The following is a 5,899-nucleotide window of genomic DNA, read 5'->3' on the forward strand; positions in this document are numbered from 1 at the left end:
CCAGCTCCTGTGACATGCCCTGTCTCTCTTGCCTCCTCCTAAACACTGGAACACTCCCCCAGGGTTTCCCAAGGGAAGGGGGGCCAGGGTGAACAGGGATAAGAGTCAAAGGAGGTGGGGGGTGGCTCCCTTTCACATTTTTGGGCCAGCCTTCTACTCCATGCCACCCCGCCCCAGTGCCAGGGCAGGCATACGGCCGGGGCTGAGAGCTCAGTGGGCTGCCAGGTGGGAACTCACCTTCACATCCACCCACACTGTGTCCCACAAAGGAGCCAAGTTTGTACAGAACAGAGGAACCAAGGCATCCACGGACACCTGGCCACCTCTCTCTGGCCCTGCCAAGGAGGAGAAATCCCAGTCTTGGGTGGAAGCCCCTCACATCCAGAAAGGGGGATCCTTCCCTGCCCCATGTAGTGGAAGCACCGAGGGAGCCACCTAGCCTGTGTCCCCGGAGTCCCCCTGTCCCCACATAACCTGTAGCAGGCTAGCAGTGCCCCATCCTGTACCGTCGCTACAGAGGGAGAGCTGAAGGAGGGGGGAGAAATCCAGCAAACTAGAGGGAGGAGCTGGGAGGAGCCACTGACCTCAGACTCAGAAGTTGAGTCCAGGCTAATGTAGTCCTGCTCCACTTCTCAGACAGAGAAACTGAGGCTCAATGAGGGTGAGAACTGCTGGCCCAACATCACAAGAGTCAGCACCCTGGCTAGGATCACGAATCCTCTCTCCTCCTCCCCTTCTCAACCGGCAGTATTAAATAATCGTCTTCAGGGTAGGTTCTAAAATAGAGACCAAGAAGGAAGAGGAAAGAGGGATCTGATCTCCGTCACCTTTCAGGGTAAGTATAACTCTGAATCCTTACTGCTGCATGCCTAGCACATGTGCAGCGGTTGCGATTTCCCACGCGCCCCGATTTCCTTCGTGTATTCACCATGGCCTGAAAGGTTTAGAGGCCAATAGGGGAGGGGAAGCAAGGCTCGGAGGAGCCAGGTGGGCCCACTGGCTGACAGATTCAACAACAGACTCACCTCTGAAGTAAGGGAAGGAGGGAAAACTGAAGGGAAAGAGTGATTGACTAGAAAACTCTGACCAACCGTCCCCCAAACTCCTTCCCCGCAGCCAAGCTTGGGTCCCCAGCCTTCCACTCAGCTGCCTACCCCCAAGGACCCCAGAACATGGTGGAAAGCACGCTGCTGCTCATCCCCACTACTCCCAGCTGCTGCCTGTGCCTGTTCACTTTAGGGCAACAGATTTCATGCCCCGATTTATCTGGATAATTGACTGCTCTCCCACACCTTGACCTTGAAGATGCTCACACTCTGTCTCTGGAAAGGAAGGAAGATTCAGAAGATTCACAGCCCAGACAACACTTGAGTTTCCCCAGAGTGTAAGGGGAGATGCTAGATTTTCAGTTTTCTCACAATCTCTAGCCTAATGCGTCAGTTATCAATGCTGGTGCATGGAGGCTGCAGGCTCCGACTTTACACCAGCATCCTGCTGAGCAACTTTAGGCAATTCCTACCCTTACCCACCCCCCAGACCTGTTTGCCCATCAGCTCTGTTAGCCTTGGAAACCTTGCAGACTCGGGGTTTCTGGCTCCACAAATCACACCCACCCCATAGCTGCAGGAGGATAGTTTCCCGGGAATGGAAGGGTAGGCTCCGGAGTTCCCCAGGACCACCTAGTGCCTCACATGAGAGGAGCACCTGGCATGAGAGCAGGTCGGAGGCCAGACAACGGAGCCATCCTGAACTGGAGGCAGGCTCAGAGGGCTAGACAACAGCAAGAAAGGGAGGAGGCAGGAGCTTCAGAAGACCAGCCTGCTCCACTGTTGGTCAAGTAGCTGTGCCCCCCCCCCACCCTCCCTGGGTACTCTGCATTCCCAGACTTGTCTGCAGTGAGGAAGGAAGTAGGGAGAAGATGGACAGCCCTTGTCTTTGCTAGAAGAATATTGGTCAAGAGGCTTAAAACTCAAGCCTCTTCCTCTACACACCCGTGCAGAGACCCATTCCTAACCCTTGCACCTCAGTCCTCCACACCCACCAGCGTCTGCTTCCGCCACCCAAGGAGGGAGGTCCACATTCTTGGACTCGCCCTGCTACAGTCACAAATATCCGTGGTAGCGCAGAGTCACAAATATTCCTAAGCACGGTCACCCACACACACGGCTATGTTCAGGTCCTCTCTCATACACAAACATATACACAGTCACAGACCCCAGATATCCAAAGAGCACATACACACCCCTGGGCTGTGATACCTGGAACCATCATCGTAAAGTAGAAATCTTGCAATCCTTAACTCTTAAAACACCAAACTTTTTTTTTTAACCTCAAATATGGTGATAATCACTTGTTTTGCCTTTCCTTTGGTTCTCAACTACCTAAGTTTGATGGAGAGTAATGATGCTAGGCAGATGTTCGCTGCTTGTATCTCTGGCACAATGCCTAGCACACACTAGGCGCTCAACAAATATTTGTGGAAAGAAGGAAGAAGCCAGAGAGGAAAAAGATCTCCAGGACTGGGGGGCGATTAAACTTGCTTGTGTTTGATCCTTACCAGGTAACTCCTCAGGCGGGAAAACTGTTCCTGGACACAGACTAAGCCCTGAGGCTGGCCTCACAATCTTCAGGTGATCCACAGAGGAGGAGGGCCGCAGGTGCAGGGCACGCGGATCAGAAGTCAGGGCTGCTGCTGCCTGGAGCTCATCGGAACCCAAGCGGCCTAGCAGCGCATCTGCCCTCGCATTGCTGCACCGAAGATCCATGGGTCTGCAAAAGGACACTCAGAATGGTCCTCCATCCTCCCCCTTAACTGCGGCTCCACAAAGCGTGACTGGCCAGCGCCACCGGGACGTTGGGAGCTGGGGAGAAGCCAGCCCTGCAAGCCCCGGGATCCGACTCCTCGTACAGGGATTGGATCCACTCCGGGACTCGCAATTGGTCCGCGGTGCGATGGAGGCCTGGTCCCTTCGGCTCCAGCACAGAAAGCGGCTCCTGCCGCCTGGCTCTGAGGCTAATTGAAGCGATAACCTCACCGGCTGCCCTCTGATGGGGTGGCTCTTGAGGAGGCCAAAACTGGCCCAGAAAGATGGAAACCTCTGCACAGAACCCTGAGCTTCAGACAGGAACCCACAGGGCCCGGGAGAAGAGGTGACCCTGGCGGCAGGGAGGCACCAAAGTGGGCTGCAGGGGGGTGGGGATCTCCCCACACCCAGCGGGGACCGACACACCTGCATGGGGTAGGGCATCCAGGTCCAGGAGTCCTGCCCAGCAGCACCGACACCTGCCGGAGGGGAAAGGCGGGCGCCGCGAGGGCGCTCCGCAAGCAGCGGGAATGAACGCGACAGGAAGCCCCGCTCCTGCACCCTCAGCGTCCCCCCCTCCCCGCCCCTCCACACACTCACACTATTTGGCAGCGTCTACACAGCTCACTTGAAATATGCTTTTCAAGACAGTGGTGATTTTTAGGAAAGGACCGAATCAGAGAGACGGATTCAAACGTATTGTTCCCCAGTCCTCAAAGCCCTCCGACCGCAATGCGTCTCCCTGCCTAGACAGAAATGCCCCGGCGGGGAGAGCAGTCCAAGGAGATTTTCCAACGCCGGGGAGTCGGAGCCCGACCCCCAGGCCCGGCTTCCTGCGGCGGCCCGCGCGGGACCCCTGCAGCGGCAGCCCTGCGCATCTCCGCGGCCGCGCGCCTCCCCACAGCCGGGGCGCAGGAGAAGCCGCGGAGCCGCCGACCCCCTCCAGGAGCACGGCTGCGGCGAGGAGGCGCCCAGGGGCCCGCGTAGGCCCCGCCGCCGGGAGCAAAGCGAAGGCGCAGACCGCGGGCAGCTTCCGCTCCGAGTCCGTGTGCAGCGAAAAGGCAGCAGCGCTCGGCGGAGAGCGGGGCGCGGAGCCCCGCGGGGGGCACCCAGGGCGCCGGCGCCCACCGCGCCCCGGGCCCGGCACCGGGAAGCCGCCTGGCCTCGCCGCCGTCCGAGGCGTCCGGGCCTCCCGCGCGGCTCCCGGCTCCCGGCTCCCGGCTCCCGGCTCCCGGCGCCCGGCGCCCGGCTCCCGGCTGGGAAAGGAGGCGGCGCCCGCTCCGCCCCGCGCCGCGCCCACGCGCTCGCGGAAAAATTCGCCGCGGAGACTCGAGCTGGGGACGCCTGTCCTCCCTGCAGCTCGCGGTCGGTACGCGTCCGTCCGGCCTTGCACAACAGAACCATCTTCCTGCGAAATCCCAAGTCACATTTGTTTTGCTCTCAAAACACCCTGATAGACGGAAAAGCCCAGGAGGCCGAATTATCCGGTGTGACCTGAGCCCACCTCAAGTTCTCCTTCCCCGCCTCTCCAGGAAGCTCCGGGCGCCCGCCCCGAGGGCAAGCGGGAGCTGGTCCCGTCCTGCCGGTCGGTCCTCCTGGACACCTCCCCAGTCCTCAGCCTGGACAACCTTGGGAACCCCGCATCGTAATAATCTAGGCACAAACCCAAACTCGCCTCTCTTCTCTTTGGCCGGGTGCGCGGGGTCGGAATTAAATTCATTCCGAATCCGGTCCGTAAAGACCCTATGCGAGCTGCCAGTTCCAACGGCTCGAAATCCTACGAGGCACGCTCCACACTCAAAACCCTTTCTCCCTTTCTCTTGCAGGGTCCCTCGTTTAAACAGCGTCGGCGCCTTTATTCGCCTGACCCTATGCGAAGGAAAACCCGCCTGATCGGTCATTGTCTGGTCCGCGACCGCCCCCACCCCCGCCCCAATCAGTGTCACAAAAACGCCCCTTTCAACGGATTCCAAACCCTCTTCACCCGGGCGCACCGAGCCTTCAACTTCATTAAGTGCGCGCTACGGCGGCTCTGGAGGAGGCGAAGTTTAAATAAACCCGAGCGCAGAGGGAGGAGGGGTGGGCCTGGGGAGGGTCGCTAGTTGAAGGGGAGAGAGGGAGAAGTGTTTTTGAAAAGGGGAAAAAAGTCATCAGGGGAAAAGCGCTTTGTAACCACGAAGACGCGCCCGCTGTGGCGAGAACAAATTGGATATGGAGGGGAAGTGTCCGCCCCCACCTCCACTCGGCTCCTGGGTGGTCCGGGGAGCCCCTGGAGAAAAGAAAGATGGGGAGGGATCGGCGGTGAAAAGAATTAACCACTTTAATTGGGCTGCAAGAGAGAAGTAGGGAGAGGTTCACCGATGTGCCTCGATCACCCAAATCAAACGCCCTTCAATAAAATAAAATAAAAATGCCTGCCCTTAGCCCTGGCTGAAAGGCGTGTGTCAAAAGTTTGAGAATCAAGGCTGTTCTCAGCCATAGAAAGTAAATCTGCAAGATGGGGTAAAATTCTGTCCGGAAAGACCCCTCCCCCTCCTTGTGGCCTCGGGCCTCCCGGCGCGGGATGAAAAGGAATGAAATTGAACGAAATTGAACGAAATGAAGTGAAATTGACCAGTGAAATTCGCCAATTTTCTTCTCTTTAAACTGCCCGCTCTCAACAGCACTCTCTGAACCCCAGGCCGATTTCTTAGCTTTTTTTTTTTTTTTTTTCTCACCTCAAGAGATGAAGGTGTGCCCTGGATATTTTCTTATTGTCACCGATTGTTGGGGCCTCTTGGGAGGGGGGGCAGGTAGAGGCTCAGCTGTCTCCACCCAGAAAGGAAGGGAACCCACAGAAGCTGCTCCAGATGGGATGGCCTGTGTCTCCTCCCAGCGAGCTGGTCTCCTAAGTAAGCCGCCTTACACGGAACACCCACCCTTTGCACCCACAGGGTGGGAAAGAGCCGCTTAGGGGGTCTCTCTGGTCTGGGGGAGTGGGCGGGTAAAAACAAACACAAGGCTCTACCAACAAATCCGCAATCCCCTCATCCTTCTTGCTCTTCCCTACCGCCGGGTCCTATTCCCAGGTGGGTCCTTACCAGTTCCTAATTTAC

This window comes from Canis lupus, chromosome 13 (assembly GCF_048164855.1).
Source record: "Canis lupus baileyi chromosome 13, mCanLup2.hap1, whole genome shotgun sequence".
Lineage (NCBI taxonomy): Eukaryota > Metazoa > Chordata > Mammalia > Carnivora > Canidae > Canis > Canis lupus.